General features: G+C 35.9%; 1 long non-coding RNA gene across 1 annotated transcript in view; it reads left to right on the top strand.

The window, feature by feature from the left end:
* Window positions 1-18,436, top strand: part of LOC136040088 (uncharacterized) — a 30,584-nt gene extending 12,148 nt beyond the window's left edge. The window contains exons 3-4 of the long non-coding RNA XR_010620617.1: window positions 5,895-5,979; window positions 17,988-18,436. This is a non-coding gene — a long non-coding RNA (uncharacterized LOC136040088). The remainder of the gene's footprint in view (window positions 1-5,894; window positions 5,980-17,987) is intronic.
* Window positions 18,437-20,847: the final 2,411 nt, after the last annotated feature.

Genomic DNA, 20,847 nt, shown 5'->3' with positions numbered 1-20,847 from the left:
TAATCTAATTTTGTTTTGTCCTTGACGTGTTTGGAGCCAGAGGGAGGGGGTATGGACCCTCACTAGACCCATCAATGGCCTTGCTTACATACTTTGCTGTAACTTATTTATTAAACTTTAATTTGACAACGCAAAAAGACTTTTGCAGATGGCAAAACAAATTATTGTAGTCTTGCAAGTTTCTAGGATTTTCTTTTTTGGAGGAAGGGAGGGAGTTGAGAAATTCTTGTTGGGAATCGGTACTAATCCATCGAATTTGGCTTGAGGGTAAAGACCTGAACTGGGAAGTGACTGTGAGGACTTCCTCCTTTGACAATATTTGATATTTTTTGTGTAAACGTGCATAATAATAAATGAAATTTAAAAATCGTGAAATCAACAGAAATCCCAACCAAGGAAAATAAACTAGGAGGTAATTATTTTAGTTTTGGCAGTTTAAGCATTTGATCATCTCCTTAATGTGCTCTTCAGTAGTACAGGCAATAAAATATCAAACCAATGTCAATAAACATATGTGAAAAAAAAGTGAGTAAATTTGATTAATCTAAAATGCTACGATTCCATTTGGCGTTGATTATGTAATGATGAAACTGAACCCTTTGTCACAATTTTAGGTACGTTTTTACTTGAACGCAATATCAGGTCACTAAACACTAAAACATTGTTCTTGAATTTACATTTCAAATTGATTCTGATTTCTTTTATTATTATTTTTTAATATTGATAAAACTCAGAATTAACTATATCTTTTTTAATTTTTTTTCTGCTAGCTTTACATCAGCCTTTTGCTCTTATCTTGGCTTTACCAGGAAAAACTACATCCATGAAAATTTGCTGTCAAATCGAGTAGATTGTTTTTACTCTTGCCAAAGAAAAATGGACATATTGCTATTATATATTTCGGTGTTAAAATTTGTGGTCTAAATTAACTGCTTTGTTTTTATGACGTTAATCTTTTACGTGTTTTTTAGCCTATTATATTATTCCTTAAGCTTAAGGGCTTTGCAAACTTAGTTGTTTTTTTTTCAGTGCTGATTGACCATATCGGAGCCGGTTTGCAAAGAAAGCGGCGCTGATTTGAGCTAGGAAAATTTTCTAGCTTTTGGTGCCAATTTACAAAGACCGCGCTGAATTTCATTATAAAAAAAGAAAAAATCTCAATGGTTTCATTCTCTTCAGCAGGAAAATCCAAGAAATTAAATAATAATATCAATGATTAAATATTTGATACCAAAGAACTATATAATTCAATAATGATAGAATTTCAAACTTAATTAAAATACTTTTAATAAAATAAAAATTTAAAAAGAATAAAATTTTCAGTAATAAAAGAAGTTAACAATTATAATAAAAGAACTAAATAACAAGTTGAGATCAATCATGCAGCCATTGATAGCCCACAGTTGACTAATGGTGTCCATGATGTTTGGTTTTGAAAATCTCGTGCAAAAGACTTTGGTTTTGAACCGATATTATTTGCCAACTGAGCCTCTGAAATCAGCGACCGAAAAAAGCTACGTGTTGTAGCTTTTTACCCTTGACGTTTTGTCTGTTCTTGTCATTGTTGTTTGTATGTCAAATTCCTAGCCAGTGAAACAAAGAAAAAACGTGGTTGGTTTTTGTACAAAATTAAAATTAATCTAGAAGAGTGAAAAGCTCCGGAGTCACACCATTTCTTTACAAGTAAATTCTTTGTCATTTTTGTTCTTTTGTTTACCATATAAACATATGAGTGTAATCAAGGTTAATACAGTTCTAGGGGCTATTTGATAGGTTGTTAAACTGTACAAGTAAGCTTGGAATTTAGGCAAGCAATAGAAAGAGCCTTAATCGCACCTAATTATAACTCTGCCTTTTACAAAAAGTTTACTTTGTCTATTTTATCTTTTTCACTTTTTCTTATTTTTATACATTTTTATCTGATGTAAAATCAAAGGTCATATCTAACCTCTCTAACCGTTTTTGATGGAGTATATCCTCGGCCATTTTCGATTTATATATCTCCCATAACTCAGTAGGAGTTGAAGGATAGCATGATGTTAGTATGATTCCAAACAATGCACGAATTTGACTTGGAGTTGACGTTTTGCACGTGTCATTGATGCAGCTATCCCAGTGTTGGTCATACTCAAACAAATTCAGAGCTTGGCATGTACTACGGTAAGTTTCATATATAGTACCGTTTACAGTTCTCAAATACTCAATGGACGTCGGACCGGGTACATTCATCAAAAGCAGGTGATGAAAGAAGCATTCATGTTGATTGGGGTGAATGGTGTAGAGTCTTTCTTTTCGCTGTATCTCTGAAGATGGTAGGTTAGCCGTCGACTGACTTACCCTGTTTTCGACGTTCAAATGATTTCGTTTTAGCATTCCACGTGTAATACGAAGGTATTTCAGTATACAGCAGTTTTTTCGCAAAAGTTAACGATGTATCTGGTGGATTCAGGGCTCTTTGTTGCACGTTGGATTCCAAAAAATAAACACGTTGACCATTCTGTAAATGTACCGCTAAGTGAACAACAGCTGGACTTCGTTCATGTATCGGAAATGAAAGAATTCGCCAAACAGTTCATTACTGCTTATGTATCTTCCAGCCTGATATTGTACGATTTCATTGATATCCCTGATTTCGGACTGCAAGCCAAAAACTGCAATGTTGCTGCCTCTGTTGACGTATTTACATATGTATTTGATTGCCTTTATGGAGTTACAGTATTCAATGTTTATGTGAGCATTAAATGTTTTTGATAATGAAGGTGAAGATGGAACAACCCACTGGTTATCTACTTTGATGGTGGTACCGTTATGCTTCTTTATTATTGCTGTTTTACCGCCATCTTCAGCAGATCTTCTTCTGTATTGTGGGTAACCATCGTTGCCGGTAATTGTGTTGGGTAGTAAAAGTAGAGGATATTGCTTTGTGTAGCTTCCTTTTGCCGTGCATGGTGATTTTTCATTCAGTGCAGCGCAAGGTTCATGTATCATATTCATGTATTATCATTTCATGTATTACCGTCATTTACAACTGCATCTCACAAATGAATGCTTTGTTCAGAGCGGATCTTGGTCTGGTTCAGACGGATTAATAGCAAACGTTCTCATTCAATCGTTGCATACATATCAACGATATATTGGTGAAACAATTGACGCCATTTTAAAATATAATTTTCCTCATTGGGACGAACCATTAGCCTATAGGAATAATAATTCATTCCACTACATTTCTTATCCGTTTGTTTGTTAATGGATGAACCTATCAATTTGTTACTAAAGTGATAGCCGTCGGCTCCATCCCAAAAAATGAAAGGATATTGTAGGGCTTCGTAGCATTGATGAGTTTCAGCAATTCTTACCAACTGAGCGTTTTGCTTATGAAGAATAATGTCTCGAGGTAAAAACTGATCACTGACCATAACGAATGGCACTTCGTCGATAGTTGGAGCATTGGATCTACGCACATGGTCACCAATAGGCGTTTTGTCAGTGGAAATAACAATTTTATGCGCATCAGTAGGCATCACATCGATTGTTGTTTTGAACAGGCGCACTAATTCATTGTTTTTGTGGAAAAGATGTTACAATTGGGAAACGATAGACCTGTCAACGTCGGGAGAAATTTCGCCGCGTGCATTCAATTCAGAATTGCTATCACTGATGAAGTACAGTTGTAAAAAAAAATTGATTCTGACCTGAGAATGGTAGAAGGGACCCTGCTCTAGGATAAATTTGCCCTTTTACTTTGAAAGTAGGCATAAATTGATCTTGATTTTCGATTTGGGCACCAAATGACGTCATTTGGAAACATAAGTTATACTTTCTGAGGTTTTATCTGCTATATTATATCTTCTATCTGGAATACTATTGTTGGTGTCATTGTTTGCATTATTTGCATGTCTGCACTGGCTGCCATTTTTGCTGCTAAACCAGCTTGTTCATTACTCCCGATTTTCCTGTGACCAGGTATCCAATGGAGCGAAAGATTTATTCCCTTAGAAAGCAGTTGTTGTATGGCTATAAAGTATGAAATCACTTCTTTTGATTGATTTGCTCTATTACTGAATTCTTTTAAACATAAAAGAGCACTTTTAGTCTGTACATATTCTAACTTGATCCCTGCGTTGCAATCTTTGATATAGAAATGATACTGCTTGTCGTATAGCAAACACATCAGCGTCGAAAATTGACATTTTTTCATGGAGACGGTAAAGTTCTTGGACATTCCACATTGGTATCCAAAACGCAGCTCCGACCTTGTCACTTTTTGAAGCATCAGTAAAGACGTCCATGGATTCTGGGTAGGTCACTCTTTTCTCCATTGTGAATGATTGATTATAATCCAATCCATCCCATTTTTCAAAATCACAAAAGCATGAAACTGTTTTGAATGGCCGATATTGGCGTGATGTTTATATTGGGTACTTCCATTGCTAGATTTCAATTTACCTGTAATCCTGAGTTTTCTGCCAAATGCAAACCTTTAATAATTCCATGCTGTTTCATTGAGGAAATCCATAGTTTTTATGGCACTTGGTATTAACCAAGTGACATATAGCAACGCCAATTCTGTCTGTCTGTCGGTCCTGGTTTTGCTACTTTATGCACTTCCAGGTAAGCTAGGACGATGAAATTTGGCAAGCGTATCAGGGATCGGACCAGATTAAATTAGAAATAGTCGTTTTCTCGATTTGACCATCTGGGGGGAGGGAATTGGGGGGCTGGTTAATTCGCAAAAAAATAGAAAGGCCAGATTAAATTAGAAATAGTCGTTTTCCCGATTTGACCATCTGGGTGGGGGGGCCGGTTAATTTGGGTAAAATAGAAAAAATGAAGTATATTTAGCTTATGAGCGGCCCAATTCTGGGTGTTATTTTTATGATGTTTTTTATGGCACTTGGTATTAACCAAGTGACATATAGCAATCGCCAATTCTGTCTGTCTGTCTGTCGGTCCCGGTTTTGCTACTTTACACACTTCCAGGTAAGCTAGGACGATGAAATTTGGCAAGCGTATCAGGGACCGGGCCAGATCAAATTAGAAATACTCGTTTTCCCGATTTGACCATCTGGGTGGGGGGCCGGTTAATTTGGAAAAAATAGAAAAAATGAAGTATTTTTAGCTTATGAGCGGGTGATTGGATCTTAATGAAATTTGATGTTTGGAATGATATTGTGTCTCAGAGCTCTTATTTTAAATCCCGACTTGATCTTATGACATCGGGGGGAGTTGGAGGGGGGACCTAAAATCTTTGAAAACACTTAGAGTGGAGGGATCGGGATGAAACTTGATGGAAAAATAAGCGCAAGTCCCAGATACATGATTGACATAATCGGAACTGATTCGCTCTCTTTTGGGTAGTTGGGGGGGAGTAATTCTTAAAAATTAGAAAAAATTAGGTATTTTCAACTTACGAACGGGTGATTGGATCTCCATGAAATTTGAGGTTTAGAAGGATATCGTGTCTCAAAGCTCATATTTTAAATATTATTGCACCCGCGTCTTAGACTTTGAAAAATACCCTCTTATTTTTGTTTTATAATGGCTAACTGGTCGTTTCCCCCCCCCCCCCCAACATTTTTTGTAAATCGACGCAACTGTTTCGGACGGTCCATAGCTCTTCTAGTAAAATTGCATTAGCTTTCTTCTTAATGATAGTGAGAAGAAAAAATGGGAATAAGATAATATATTATCGAAAATATTTCCTAACTCTTGGGAAACTCTCCGCCTTTAGAGTAGATCTTTAATAAGAAGTGGTTTCTGTCTCTCTCTAGTCTTTTTTCTGTCTGTCCCTTTCTCTCTCACTCTCTCTCGTTCTCTCTCTCACTATCTCCTTCTCTCTTCTTTATTTACTTTTTCATTAGCAGACCATCGATAATTTTTCTTTTCTCTTCCAGTTTTATCCGATGGAACTTCGAAAAGTTTATCGTCAATAGGGAGGGCATAGCTGTGTTTCGTTATGCTCCTGCTCAAAATCCCAAGGTTTGCTCTTTCTTTTTTCCCACTTCTTTTTTTTGCTTTTTTTATTCCAGTAATTTTTTGAAGTGACCCTTACGCGATAGAGAGCAGTCCTATTAAAAGATTTCAATGTTACAAAAAGCTGCTACTCTTCTTTTTTTTTTCCTTCTGTTTTTCACTATAAAGCCATTTTTTACTCTACCACTATAAAGCCATTTTTTACTCTACCACTATAAAGCCATTTTTTACTCTACCACTATAAAGCCATTTTTTCTCGCTCGCTTATGTTATTCATCTGTTAACCATGTCTACTTTTTCGTTTCACGTATCCTACAGATACCATACTTCTTAAATCCATAAATGTTTTGACAACAAAGATATGTTTGAAAACATTATATGTAATAAGGTATTATAACACAGAAATTAGTTGCCTGGAATGTTAGAAATTAGAAATGGAATGTTAGAAATTGTTTTAAAAATTAGAATTATGGCAAAGAGTCAAACTTTAGCGTAAAGAGCAAGGCATTGCGGAGGGGACAACCCATTTCATATACGGAGGAATCTCTGTTCGTTTTAAGTTTTAATATTGCTCCTTATGTTCAATTAAAAATACTAGTTTTTTTATTTAATTTCTGAACGTTTTTGAATTAAATCATGTTTGATTTTGGCTCTCCGCACATAAATTTTTAAAGTGAAATTTGCATATTAATTTTTTTTTTGCTAAATGGCGTTCTCTTAGTTTTGATCAGACGATTTTGAGAAATAAGTGGTGGGGAAGGAGGCCTAGTTGCCCTCCAATTTTTCGGTTACTTAAAAAGGCAACTAGAACTTTTAATTTTTAACGAACGTTTTTATTAGTAAAAGATATACGTAACTTAAGAATTAACTTATGTCACAAACTTTTATATTCTTATATGAGGGGGTTTGTCCCCTCGTTAATACCTCGCTCTTTACACTAAATCTTAAGTTTTGTCCCAATTCTTTAAGAATGACCCCTGAATCAGAAAGGCCATAGAATAAATAAATAATTGAAATTACTAAAAATACTGTAGCATACAGAGGGAATTATTTATCTCATCCTAAATACCTCGCTCTTTATGCTAAAGTATTTTTAGAACCCCTCATATGCGTCATAATCTCTGTTCGTTCTAAGTTTTAATGCTACTCCTAGTTCATTCAATATTGAATGAACTCAGTATTCATTCAGAGTTAAAGGAGTTAACAACAAAACCAGATTTCATTTCTTTCGGATAACATTCATGCTTACATTTAGACAGATTGTGTAACTAACTAGTCTAAACCAAGATTGAAATAACGTTTCTCTCTCCTGCGTGACTTTGAGCCAATATTGTGATTTTTTTCGAATGGTGAAAAAAAAGTCTTATTGCTAATTAACGATACTGGATCAAATCAAGGGGTGATAAGGGTTGGATTTGAATCCACTTGGATGCAATAGGAAGGCTCGGCCGTCACATAAAGATAAGTCTTTTTGCTCTGTTTATCGACTTCTAAAAAAAATAAGATACTATTAATGATGCAGCGTTTCAACCAGTTTGATGTTGCGCTAGCTAAATTCAAGAACTATCCCTTATGGCCTGTGAGAATTTTGCAAATAGGAAAGGATTCGCACGGAAAGCCCACTTATCTGGTCTTTTGTTACAGTAGTCATGATGAATTTAGGCTAATAGAAGCAAATCTTCAAGAATATAACCCTAAAACGATAGATTCATCCACGCCTGCTGTCAAAAAAGCAATTGTGGAACTTGATAATACCCCCAAAGTTTATAAAACCCTTTCTAAGACTTTTTTAGCCCTGAAAGCAAGTGATAAATTGGGATCTAACTCAGTTTCTTCAAGTATCGCCCCAATTTATGCCAAATTAGTTGCAACTGAAGCCCACCTAGAGAAGACAAGGAGTGATCTGCTGGAAAATATTACAAAGAAAGTGACTGAAAAGTTCAAAGACCCAAGGTCACTGAAAGAGGCTACTGAACTGATAGTCAGCCAGGTTTTTGATTCAGTCACACTCGAGTTTAATCCAAAGTTTGTAAAAATTGAGCAGACTCTTAAGTAGTCTGAGAAATCAAATTGAAAATTTGGAGGAGAGGATTAGTAGAATAGAAACAAAGCTTGATGATTATGATCAAGAGTCCTTACTCGATAGTCTTGTTTTTCATGGGGTAAAGCAGTTACCTGGTGTAGACACTCGTACGACAATATCTCGTATTATAAATAGCAAAATGTCTGTGACAGACGTCTCCTCTTCTGATTTGATTAATGTATACCGTCTCCGATTGAATAATCCGACTACACAGCATGAAGAAAGGGCTATTAGAGTTGCTCCGATCGTTGTTAAATTTTCTGGCAAAGATGTGGCCCATAGAGTGTTTAAAGCAAAAGCTAAACTTGCTTCAACTGGTGTTTTTGTATCGGAGTCTCAAACTAAACGTCGCCGGGACATTTTGAACGCAGCGAAAGACAAGTATGGTCAACGAAATGTTTGGTCAGATTTTGGCAAAGCCTAGTTTTCTTTTGAGTATCGTAGATTTAAATGGGTGGTTGTGATCTGATGTCCAAGCTTTTTCAAGTATTTCAAAGAGCGCACATTTTTTCTCATTTCCAAACTTTCCAATCGATTTTCTGGAAAGTTTCTACTGTGGTCCATGGAACTTCCTGAGATACTGTCAATATGTCTTTTTGGCACCCTTAATGCACATAGTGCGTTTTGATTTTGATCAGTACCATCTTTACAACTATCTGAAAGTCGCCTTAATACCCTAAGAAGTTGCTGAGATATTTTTGATATGCCCTTTTTTCAACCTGAATGCAGGTAGTATCTTATCGTTGAATTCAATTTGCTCTCTGATCATTCCTTGAAAGTTAAACTTGATATCAAAAGCTGTTCGTGAATAAACATGTTGCGGATACTGTCTTTTGACAATTTGTTCGGGATTTATCTCAACATGCACCGAAGGTTTCAGCTTTATACTTTAAGCAATTCTTGTTATATTATATCAACTTTAAGCGATTCTTGTTATATTATAGGTTCATCATTTTGACGAAATGGATGCACATAGTGTCTTTCGATTTAGTTTAGAATCCTCCCCCAGCATCCTCTGAAAGCGTCTACTAAATACTCTTAGCCGCTCTTGATATTTTGCAGACGCGCCCTTTCGACTACTTAGGTGTATATAGTATACTTTGATTTTGTTCGACACCCTCCTCACCAATGATTGAAGGTTCCAACTTAATACCCTTAGAAATTACTAAGATATTGGACATGTGCTCTTTTGACTACCTGGATGCACATATATTCTTATGATTCAGTTCGATTTTCTTCTCAACCTTCTCCTTAAAGTTTAAACTTAAAACCCCTAGTTGCTCAGTTATTGTATACTAGCCATTTTGACAATCATGATATTAGTCTACTTTCATGTTAAATTCCTGGTCTGACATGTTGAGAGCCAAAATAATTGGACAATATCAACGCGGTAGCTCCCGAAAATGTCTGGGACAGCACTGCAACGCAACTGTGACCATGACTGGGGTCTCATTCGGAACCGGTTTTAGACTGATTGGAAACCAGTAACATCTGGATTGCCTCGTGGGTTGGACCTCACTTCCTCAAGGCCATTGTCACACAGCAGTTGCATGCGCAATCAGTTAGCAATTATAGTCTCAAAACAGTTGCCCCATGGCCGCTGGGCCTTAGTCGCTCCTGAGCCGTTCTTGATAGTGCAAATGTGTCTTTCTTACGACCTTGTTACACGTAGTACACCTTCCTGACTCTCATACAGTTCACCACCCTTCTCACCATCCCCCAAGATCTGACTAAATTGGATTTCAAAGGATTTCAATAAAAGGGGTACCAGAATTGATAATTAGTAAAATACGCTTAGCTACATATACCTCTTAGAAAATGTAAATTTTTAAATCACACCTTATCTACCCATGAAAGTTTTTGCCCAGAAAATTTCTTTTCCGCCAAAAACTAATCCATGCTACCCCCGCCCCTCCTTAGGTAGTGCTCATTTTCACATTTAGCATTTATCTTGTATTGACTAATTCAGTTTTAAGGAACACATTTGTATCTGTGCTTTTCCTATATCACAAAATGTTCCAGGAAAGTCTAAAAGGATTTGTTAATAGCAAGCATAATTACATGTGAAGAAAAAAGGTCTTGACAGGACATCGCAACCATCTTGAGGTTTTCGGTCTTGTAATGTATTAAATAAAAAAAACAAGTTTTTTCAACTGAAAGTAAGGAGTGACATCAAAACTTAAAACGCACAGAAATTACTTCGTATATGAAAGAGGCTGCTTCCTCATCTACGCCTCGCTCTTTACGCTAAAGTTTGACTCTTTCTCTCAATTCTTCTTTCTAAAACAGTAAAAAACTTTAGCGTAAAGAGCGGGGCGTTGATGAGGAAGCAGCCTCTTTCATATACGAAGTAATTTCTGTGCGTTTTAAGTTTTGATGTCACTCCTTACTTTCAGTTGAAAAAACTTGTTTTTTTTATTTAATTTCTGAACGTTTTTGAATCAATGCATGTTTTGATTTTGGCTCTCCGCAGAGGAATAATCAAAACGAAATTTGCATATTTTTTTTTTTTTGGCTCAATGGCTTTCTCATAATATTGATCGAATCATTTTGAGAAAAAAGAGCGGGGGACGAAGCCTAGTTGCCCCCCGATTTTTTGGTTAATTAAAAAGGCAACTAGAACTTTTAATTTTTTACGAATCTTTTTATTGGTAAAAGATTTACGTAACTTATAAATTAGCTTACGTAAAGAACTTTTGTATTCTCATGTTTTTATTACATATATGAGGGGATTCGCCCCATCGTCAGTACCTCGCTCTTTACACTAAAGCTTAAATTTTATCCCAATTCATTAAGAATGACCCCCTGAATCACAAAAGCCGTAGAATAAGTAGTTGAAATTACCGAAAATACTTTAGCGTAAAGAGCGAGGTATTAGAAGGAGGTGAGCCCCTCATATGGGTAATAATTTCTGTTTGTTTTAAGTTTTATTGCTGTTCTTTACTTCCAGCTGAAAAATCTTTTTCACTTTTATTTTTTAATTGTTTTTTTTTTTTTAATAATGCTAGTAAATCCTGCTCTCCCTTCATGGAAATTTTCTTCTCCCATTACAAATTCTCGAAGGAAAGTTCCCCCAGCATATCCCCTTCTTCTCAACCCCTCCCAAAAACCAAAAAAATCCTCCTGAAAACGCCTGTATACTTCCCAATAACCATTACTATATGTAAGCACAGGTCAAAGTTTGTAACTTGTTGCCCCTCCCACGGGGACTGTGGGGGAGTAAGTCGTCCCCAAAGACTTAGTTATAAGGTTTTTCGACTACGCTGAATAAAATGGCTATCTCAGAATTTTGATCCGTTGACTTTGGGAAAATAATTAGCGTGGGAGGGGGCCTAGGTGCCCTCCAATTTTTTTGGTCACTTAAAAAGGGCACTAGAACTTTTCATTTCCGTTAGAATGAGCCCTCTTGCAACATTCTAGGACAACTGGGTCGATACGATCACCCCTGGGGAAAAAAAACAACAAAAAAACAAATAAACACGCATCCGTGATCTGCCTTCTGGCAAAAAATGCAAAATTCCACATTTTTGTAGATAGGAGCTCGAAACTTCTACAGTAGGGTTCTCTGATACGCTGAATCTGATGGTGTGATTTTCGTTAAGATTCTATGACTTTTAGGGGGCGTTTCCCCCTATTTTCTAAAATAACGCAAATTTTCTCAGGCTCGTAACTTTTGATGGGTAAGACTAAACTTGATGAAACTTATATATTTAAAACCAGCATTAAAATGCGATTCTTTTGATATAGCTATTGGTATCAAAATACCATTTTTTAGAGTTTTGGTTACTATTGAGCCGGGTCGCTCCTTACTACAGTTCGTTACCACGAACTGTTTGATTTAGCCAGTCTTCAAAATTTATCCTTCTTTAAATTTTTTAGTTCGGAAAAACATATTGTCTATTGTCTGCAAATGATTGAATGTTGAAGATTAGCAAAAAAATATATAAAACGCCTTTTAAACCGTCGATTGTTGAAAAGACGTTCCGGGAGGATATTTTCTGGGGGTGTTTTTCACGAGGGGTATTTTCCTCGGGGGTACCTTTCGAGGGGGGAGATATTTTCCAGGGAAGGGCGTAAACACCTCGAACTGCCATAAAATATGCAGCTGTTGACTACAAGTCATGGGGACCCTTCGACGTACTATGTGTTCCCTTGAGAGCCCTCCATTTTCCCAAGGAGAGAGCAGCAAACAAAGCTGACACATTTGGAGGCTGCTGCTTACCACAAAAATCACAACTGCTATACACAAGCCTGTCACATGCTGGGTGCGGGGTCTGTCATTGAAATCGGCTCCATAGTTTTTTGTTTTTTTTTTAGTTGACATATTGCTATTTCTGGCCACTAAAACGATTTTAAAAGGTCACAACTTTAAGATAGAATTTTATTTGTTCCCCTTGTGGCTCTGGTGGAACCTATAATTAAGTAGTTTTGAAACTATGGTTTTAAGTATTAAATTTGCTCTTTACTGAAGAACTTTTTTTTAAAATTAATCCATGCTCGTTTATAACATAAGGAAAACAAGAAAGATGTAGGTCCATTACACTTATATATTCCACATTAATATTTATGCAAATATACTGGCTTTGAAACTTTATCAGGAAGTAAAACTGTCAGCCTAGTTAATGGCAAAATTGAAAAATGTTCTATGCTTCCTCTTTCGCCACATTTTCTCGGGTCAAGTTTTTTCCCTGATAATTAAGGTGTTTTTTTCTCTCTGAAATTCATCAGCTCAAGGTTATATTCTCTTGTTTTAGAACTTTCAAAAGTGGTAATGAATAAACTCTCTAATCTACAGAGAGGAAAGAAATGCATAATTGAAGAATAAAAAGTACGGTGGATATAAATCCTGAAAAAAAAGAAATAATGAAAAATGAAAATAAGACTTAGTGTTTTTTGTAATGGTATTTATACCATAACTAGATAAGTCACATCGGTTGTAGTTTGGCCGCAGAAAATACTCCTCCCCGGAAAATATCACTCCCCACCGAAAATAGCCCCCCGTAGGAAATACCCCCATGGAAAATACTGCTGGTAAATACCCACTCCCCCTGGAAAATACACCCCAACCGTGGAAAATAAAGCTGTCCTAATTTCATAATTTTATTTGTTTTTTTTAATTTCCATTGGGGGGGGGGAATTTTGTACGTGTATTAACCGCCACTCACTCAAGTTTACGCCGTGTAAAACTCGAGAACAAAGCGATTTCTTTGCTAGTTTCTTTCTGCTTAGCGCTAGCCAAGACAAGTGACAGAATATGGGAAATATATAATTTGGGCTATATATTTGCACATAAGAGAGGGGAGGGAGTAAATTATTTGGACAGTTTGAAGTGAGTACATACAAAAATGCACCTAGAGGGGTATGAAAAAAGAAATATACATAATAAAAAAAAACTTGTCATGACAAACACTAAATAATACATTAGCAATGACTCACATACGATTAATACACCCCAACAGAAAATCTACGACTGACTCAGATCGCTGTCTGAATCTGCCGTCTAAAACATCCGTCTTATCACATATCTGAAAAACTCCTTAACGTTTGGAGGATATAACTGCTACAGGACCAAACCGGAACATGAAGAAAATACTTACAAAATTTGAAAACGACCGACGGAATTTGTTGACGTTCTGACGTGGTAAAAATTTCAATTATGGCACCAGAAAAATTCATGGGGGGGGACGAGCTATAAAGCCAATCAAGTGTTGTTGTTTTTTGTCAAATTGACCTTTAACTCTAAGAAACCGTCCATAGTACATAGTACTAGAAATTACTAAGATATTGGAGATGTGCTCTTTTGACTACCTGGATGTACATATATCCTTATGATTCAGTTCGATTTTCTTCTCAACCTTCTCCTTAACGTTTAAACTAAAAACCCCTAGCTGCTCAGTTATTGTATACTAGCCATTTTGACAATCATGATATTAGTCTACTTTTAGTCTACTTTCATGTTTAATTCCTGGTCTGACATGTTGAGAGCCAAAATAATTGGACAATATCAACGCGGTAGCTCCCGAAAATGTCTGGGACAGCACTGCAACGCAACTGAGACCATGACTGGGGTCTCATTCGGAACCGGTTTTAGACTGATTGGAAACCAGTAACATCTGGATTGCCTCGTGGGTTGGACCTCACTTCCTCAAGGCCTTTGTCACACAACAGTTGCATGCGCAATCAGTTAGCAATTCTAGTCTCAAAACAGTTGCCCCATGGCCGCTGGGCCTTAGTCGCTCCTGAGCCGTTCTTGATAGTGCAAATGTGTCTTTCTTGCGACCTTGTTACTCGTAGTACATCTTCCTGACTCTCATACAGTTCACCACCCTTCTCACCATCCCCCAAGACCTGACTGAATTGGATTTCCAAGGATTTCAATAAAAGGGGTATCAGAATTGATAATAAGTAAAATACGCTTAGCTAAATATATATATATATATATATATATATATATATATATATATATATATATATATATATATATATGTATATATATATATATATTGTATAATATATTAGTTCTTCATCACTTATTCGATGGTTTTATCTCCGTGGGGCTCTTAGAAAATGTAAATTTTTAAATCACACCTTATCTACCCATGAAAGATTTTGCCCAGAAAATTTCTTTTCCGCCAAAAACTAATCCATGCTACCCCCGCCCCTCCTTAGGTAGTTCTCATTTTCACATTTAGCATTTATCTTGTATTGACTAATTCAGGTTTAAGGAACACATTTGTATCTGTGCTTTTCCTATATCACAAAATGTTCCAGGAAAGTCTAAAAGGATTTGTTAATAGCAAGCATAATTACATGTGAAGAAAAAAGTTCTTGACAGGACATCGCAACCATCTTGAGGTTTTCGGTCTTGTAATGTATTTAGCCAGTCTTCAAAATTTATCCTTCTTTAAATTTTTTAGTTCGGAAAAACATATTGTCTATTGTCTGCAAATGATTGAATGTTGAAGATTAGCAAAAAAATATATAAAACACCTTTTAAACCGTCGATTGTTGAAAAGACGTTCCGGGAGGATATTTTCTGGGGGTGTTTTTCACGAGGGGTATTTTCCTCGGGGGTACCTTTCGAGGGGGGAGATATTTTCCAGGGAAGGGCGTAAACACCTCGAACTGCCATAAAATATGCAGCTGTTGACTACAAGTCATGGGGACCCTTCGACGTACTATGTGCTCCCTTGAGAGCCCTCCATTTTCCCAAGGAGAGAGCAGCAAACAAAGCTGACACATTTGGAGGCTGCTGCTTACCACAAAAATCACAACTGCTATACACAAGCCTGTCACATGCTGGGTGCGGGGTCTGTCATTGAAATCGGCTCCATAGTTTTTTGTTTTTTTTTAGTTGACATATTGCTATTTCTGGCCACTAAAACGATTTTAAAAGGTCACAACTTTAAGATAGAATTTTATTTGTTCCCCTTGTGGCTCTGGTGGAACCTATAATTAAGTAGTTTTGAAACTATGGTTTTAAGTATTAAATTTGCTCTTTACTGAAGAATTTTTTTTAAAATTAATCCATGCTCGTTTATAACATAAGGAAAACAAGAAAGATGTAGGTCCTTTACACTTATATATCCCACATTAATATTTATGCAAATATACTGGCTTTGAAACTTTATCAGGAAGTAAAACTGTCAGCCTAGTTAATGGCAAAATTGAAAAATGTTCTATGCTTCCTCTTTCGCCACATTTTCTCGGGTCAAGTTTTTCCCCTGATAATTAAGGTGTTTTTTTCTCTCTGAAATTCATCAGCTCAAGGTTATATTCTCTTGTTTTAGAACTTTCAAAAGTGGTAATGAATAAACTCTCTAATCTACAGAGAGGAAAGAAATGCATAATTGAAGAATAAAAAGTACGGTGGATATAAATCCTGAAAAAAAAGAAATAATGAAAAATGAAAATAAGACTTAGTGTTTTTTGTAATGGTATTTGTACCATAACTAGATAAGTCACATCGGTTGTAGTTTGGCCGCAGAAAATACTCCTCCCCGGAAAATATCACTCCCCACCGAAAATAGCCCCCCGTAGGAAATACCCCCATGGAAAATACTGCTGGTAAATACCCACTCCCCCTGGAAAATACACCCCAACCGTGGAAAATAAAGCTGTCCTAATTTCATAATTTTATTTGTTTTTTTTTAATTTCCATTGGGGGGGGGGGAATTTTGTACGTGTATTAACCGCCACTCACTCAAGTTTACGCCGTGTAAAACTCGAGAACAAAGCGATTTCTTTGCTAGTTTCTTTCTGCTTAGCGCTAGCCAAGACAAGTGACAGAATATGGGAAATATATAATTTGGGCTATATATTTGCACATAAGAGAGGGGAGGGAGTAAATTATTTGCACAGTTTGAAGTGAGTACATACAAAAATGCACCTAGAGGGGTATGAAAAAAGAAATATACATAATAAAAAAAAACTTGTCATGACAAACACTAAATAATACATTAGCAATGACTCACATACGATTAATACACCCCAACAGAAAATCTACGACTGACTCAGATCGCTGTCTGAATCTGCCGTCTAAAACATCCGTCTTATCACATATCTGAAAAACTCCTTAACGTTTGGAGGATATAACTGCTACAGGACCAAACCGGAACATGAAGAAAATACTTACAAAATTTGAAAACGACCGACGGAATTTGTTGACGTTCTGACGTGGTAAAAATTTCAATTATGGCACCAGAAAAATTCATGGGGGGGGGACGAGCTATAAAGCCAATCAAGTGTTGTTGTTTTTTGTCAAATTGACCTTTAACTCTAAGAAACCGTCCATAGTACATAGTACTAGAAATTACTAAGATATTGGAGATGTGCTCTTTTGACTACCTGGATGTACATATATCCTTATGATTCAGTTCGATTTTCTTCTCAACCTTCTCCTTAACGTTTAAACTAAAAACCCCTAGCTGCTCAGTTATTGTATACTAGCCATTTTGACAATCATGATATTAGTCTACTTTTAGTCTACTTTCATGTTTAATTCCTGGTCTGACATGTTGAGAGCCAAAATAATTGGACAATATCAACGCGGTAGCTCCCGAAAATGTCTGGGACAGCACTGCAACGCAACTGAGACCATGACTGGGGTCTCATTCGGAACCGGTTTTAGACTGATTGGAAACCAGTAACATCTGGATTGCCTCGTGGGTTGGACCTCACTTCCTCAAGGCCTTTGTCACACAACAGTTGCATGCGCAATCAGTTAGCAATTCTAGTCTCAAAACAGTTGCCCCATGGCCGCTGGGCCTTAGTCGCTCCTGAGCCGTTCTTGATAGTGCAAATGTGTCTTTCTTGCGACCTTGTTACTCGTAGTACATCTTCCTGACTCTCATACAGTTCACCACCCTTCTCACCATCCCCCAAGACCTGACTGAATTGGATTTCCAAGGATTTCAATAAAAGGGGTATCAGAATTGATAATAAGTAAAATACGCTTAGCTATATATATATATATATATATATATATATATATATATATATATATATATATATATGTATATATATATATATTGTATAATATATTAGTTCTTCATCACTTATTCGATGGTTTTATCTCCGTGGGGCGCTTAGAAAATGTAAATTTTTAAATCACACCTTATCTACCCATGAAAAATTTTGCCCAGAAAATTTCTTTTCCGCCAAAAACTAATCCATGCTACCCCCGCCCCTCCTTAGGTAGTGCCCATTTTCACATTTAGTATTTATCTTGTATTGACTAATTCAGTTTTAAGGAACACATTTGTATCTGTGCTTTTCCTATATCACAAAATGTTCCAGGAAAGTCTAAAAGGATTTGTTAATAGCAAGCATAATTACACGTGAAGAAAAAAGGTCCTTCTATAAATTTTTTAGTTCGGAAAAACATATTGTCTATTGTTTGCAAATGATTGACTTTTCTTTTCTTTTCTAGATAATGAAGTAGCTGGACAGTAAATTTCGGAATAAATCTCTGTATAAGCCTGTTCTCTGTTGCATTCGTCCTTTTGTGTATAGACGCTTATTTTTACATAAAAAGACAGTGCAGCAGAACTGGTTTCTTATAATTTTAAAGTTTGAATAAAAAAAACAAGGGTTCTAAATCTCAAGTTAAATAGAATCTCAGTAAAATTCGCGTATATTTCTTTTTTTGCTCCCCTTTTTATATTTTACTAAAAAAATAGAACCCTAAAAAAAATTTTAATTAATTTTGCTTCAATTTTTTGCTCATCCTTCACCTAACGAATTTACTGCTCATTGAAGCTGTGCAATTATGTGGCCTCTGCTCCTGCCAAAGAACCTCTTCGTGACTCAACATACAACAACATTTTTTTATTTTATATTTTAATATAAATTTAATCAATAAAATATTGTTTCTTTGTATTCTTGCAAACTGCTTGTTGTTCTTAGAGCTAGGGATAGTTCATAGGGACGGAGTACAAGATAGAGAAAATTAAATAAATACATAACTATGTTTATCAAAACAATTTATGAAGAGCACTTACTATACACGAACAACTATTGTATACTTTCAACTTCAAGCATCCCCTTTTAAGAAGGGGATGTCATGAAGGAAAAGTGATATTGTGGTTATGTTTCAAAAACAGTTTCGACAGACCTATTTTGGGCCTGCCATTTTATATTTGCGGATTAATGCTAGACTTAAAAAATGTAGCTAGGACTTTTTTATATATAGAGTGAACCTGATAAAAGTAGGAAAGGGGATCTTGCTTGTCCAAAAACCCCAATGCCAGGGTTTACTGTATTTATATGCTTACTAATGGCGAAATCAATTTTTAACAAAGCTAGACTTTTTAATTAACAAATATAATGAACTAGAGTTTGTATATACCCTGCAAAATCTGTTAAGCATCGGTAAGCATTCATTTACGCCTATTTGTTGCTCATTGAAGTTTATCAGCCCTACAATAACCTAATATTAAAAGATTCAAATGACTTTATCTCAGTTTACATTAAGATTATTTGAGGTGGCTCCGGTAATAAAAAATACAGCAAAAAAAAAGAAAAACTGCAAAAGGCACCATACACTATTCAATCTGGAGAACAGACATGTGCGCATAAATATAAAGCTAAACTTGATGCTAAATCACAAAATAGTCTAATATCTTCATTTTATCCAAGGACGTACACGGCCTTTAATCACATTCTTTACCATGTGCAATCATAAAATAGTCTAATATCTTCATTTTTTCCACAGACATAGCTATTACCCGATTACCCACGAAAGCTAAAACTTTTGAAATAGGAAAAGAGCCTTTAATCACATTCTTTACCATGTGCAATCATAAAATTGTCTAATATCTTCATTTATTGCGTATTCATTGAAGAGGCAATGCTACTAATTGTTTTGGGGAGTTAAATGAGGGTTGCACAACTCATATTAATGGCCTTTTCCGTTTCTTTTTGTGCTGGATTTCTTCATTCGATTTAGTCTGTTTGGTTTAAGATTGTTAACTTAGAGGATTCGACTTATGCCCGCTCTGATCTCTAAAATTGTGTCTTTTCTGTCGCGAAAATGCATCGTTTTCATGCATTGAATTTTTAAATCAAATAACAGTGTATACAGTACTTTTGCGTTGACGATAGCTTCTGGTCTATGGATGAGCATCCTAACCCCAAAAAACCTTAGGGCGTTTTCATGAGTATCTTGGCTTGTATGAGAAGCCTAGAGGAAACTTTTAAGAACCTAATAAAATTATTGAAGAAGAATTTGTATCGTCCTTCAAAAGAACTATGCAGTAAGGTCGTGGAAATATGGCATATATTTTATGACATTTTACAAAATGTTGAAGATTAGCAAAAAGATATATAAAACGCCTTTTAAACCGTCGATTGTTGAAAAGACTTTATACTTTTGACTGTGAGGGAGACCTGTACTTAACGCTTTCGGTCTCTAAAACTCATGAAAATTTGGTTATTATAGATTTTGAGTTGATTGTAAATCGAAAGTAACTCTAGAACAAAAGAGGTTTTAGCATTAAGCGTTAATTATTTATAGCATAAGTGCAACAGCATTTTTCATAAGCTTGCTCTTTGGGAAACAAGTTCTTTCTGCTGTTTTAAATGATAACAATTTTTTTGCCGATTCGAGATATAAGGCTCAACCCCTTTTCATAGATTGTTGGCAACGGTAGTATTTTTTTAGTAATGACTTTAGTGCAATCAGGCTGTCTAACATAGGAATTGACTATCCCTTGTGAGGTGTTTCTTTACCTACCGTAACGGTGATACTAGTATATAGCTAGTAAGAATGGTGGGTACTCAGAAGAATATCCATTGACACCCTGTTATATCTCTAGAAGCCGTATTATTAATCCTTTGGAGGAGTATAAACAGCTTTCTATGAGCTCTGCAGAACACGGACATTCATTTTTGGGAACAAGCTTTGTGTCAAATTTGCAGAGAAGTATAATTGAGATGGATGGCATTGTGTCCATAGAAGGTATAATTTCACCATGCTTTCTTGCCCAGAAGGACCAAACCCATTCGAGAATATCTACCGCGTGAATGGATGGTGAAAATATATTTTTGAGGAGATGGGATTAATCAATATTCTTTATAGCTTTAACTCCAAAGATGAAACCAGGGTGTTGCACGATCTTCGACTGACTAACTGATTTTTTTGTGTGTTCTCTCTGTCTTTGATTTTTGGAAACTGACCCTCTTGGCAATAGATAACTTTTCTGTCTCCACAAGATATACCTGTGGGTACCGGGAAACCTAGGTTGTGTCTCGATTTCTAAGGACATTTGTCAGTATCAGTAAAAAGTATA

Source organism: Artemia franciscana, chromosome 20 (assembly GCF_032884065.1).
Source record: "Artemia franciscana chromosome 20, ASM3288406v1, whole genome shotgun sequence".
Taxonomy (NCBI): Eukaryota; Metazoa; Arthropoda; class Branchiopoda; order Anostraca; family Artemiidae; genus Artemia; species Artemia franciscana.
The sequence above is the reverse complement of the archived record's forward strand: the minus strand, read 5'-3'. Positions and strand labels throughout refer to the sequence as shown.